Below are 1246 nucleotides of genomic sequence, written 5' to 3'. Positions count from 1 at the left end.
TGTGTGTGTGTGTGTGTGTGTGTGTGTGTGTGTGTGTGTGTGTGTGTGTGTGTTTAATCTTTTTAAAAAATTATTTACGTAAAATAGGTGTTTGGCTGCATGGATGTCTGTACACCAGAAGGGAGCACTGAGATCTCATTATAGACAATTAGCAGCCATGCCAGTGCTGGGAACTGAACTCTTGGACCTCTGGAAGATCAGCGGTGCTCTTAACCACTGAGCTTTCATCTATCCAGATCTTTGTTTTTGTAAACAGGTGCTCTGTGTAACAGTCTTAGCTGTCCTGAAACTCTCTGTAGAGCAGGCGGCCTGGAACTCCCAGGGAACAGCCTGCCTCTGCCTCCCGAGTACTGGGATTAAAGGCCTGCACCACCACAGCCCCTGCACCACCACGCCCTGCATTTTTAAATTTTTAATCATTCACATTCTTTGTACCATTTAAACTTGAATTAAACAAAACAAACTTGAAACAGAACTAAAACTCAAGTTTATTTCTAAACAAAAAGGAGTGGCTGGAGGAGGCTCAGCACTAGGAGCTCTCGCTGTCCTTGCGGGTGACCCAGGATGGGCGCACAGGCACTGTTACATAAGTCTCAGGAAGCTCTGGACACCAGGCACACACACGGCAGTCAAAAATGCAAGCAAAACATGCGTATACATAAAATACAATTTTAAAATCTTAATAAAAGAAAGTATCTACTCGGATCTTTTGCCAGTCTCTCGTTTTGTTTTAGGTGGGGGATTTGATACTAGTTCCATCTATTTAGCTCTGGCTGTCCTAGAACTTATTATGTAGACCAGGCTAGCCTCAAACCCACTGAGATCTACCTACCTCTGCCTCCTGAGTGCTGGGATTACAGCTGTGTACCAGGACACCCTATTTTTTGCCAATTTTTAACTGGGTTTGTCTCCCTTTCTTCTGTGATACTGGGGATTAAACTGTGAATGTATTAATTGAGTGTTATTCCACTGAGCTACACAGCAGCCTGGATTGTTGTTTAGGCTAAATTGCAAGAGTTCTTTAAAGAAAAAAAAAACTTGCCAAGTATAGTAGTACATACCTGCAGTCCCAAAACTCTGGAGGTAGAGACAGGCAGATCTCTGTGAGGCCAGCCTGGTCTACATAGCAAGTTCCAGGCAAGCCAGGGCTGCATAGCGATCCTGTCGAAAGAAAGGAAGGAAGAAAGGAAGGAAGGAAAGAAGGAAGGAAGGAAGGAAGGAAGGAAGGAAGGAAGGAAGGAAGGAA

General features: G+C 44.2%; 1 protein-coding gene across 2 annotated transcripts in view; it reads right to left on the bottom strand.

The window, feature by feature from the left end:
- The window catches only part of Cnot8 (CCR4-NOT transcription complex subunit 8), a 13326-nt gene that overhangs the window by 4831 nt on the left and 7249 nt on the right, over window positions 1-1246 (bottom strand). The gene's annotated exons all lie outside the window — the stretch shown is intronic.

This window comes from Psammomys obesus, unplaced genomic scaffold (genome assembly GCF_907164565.1).
Source record: "Psammomys obesus unplaced genomic scaffold, mPsaObe1.curated_primary_1811, whole genome shotgun sequence".
NCBI lineage: Eukaryota > Metazoa > Chordata > Mammalia > Rodentia > Muridae > Psammomys > Psammomys obesus.
Note: the sequence above shows the minus strand (reverse complement) of the source record. Positions and strands in the feature narration are given on the sequence as shown.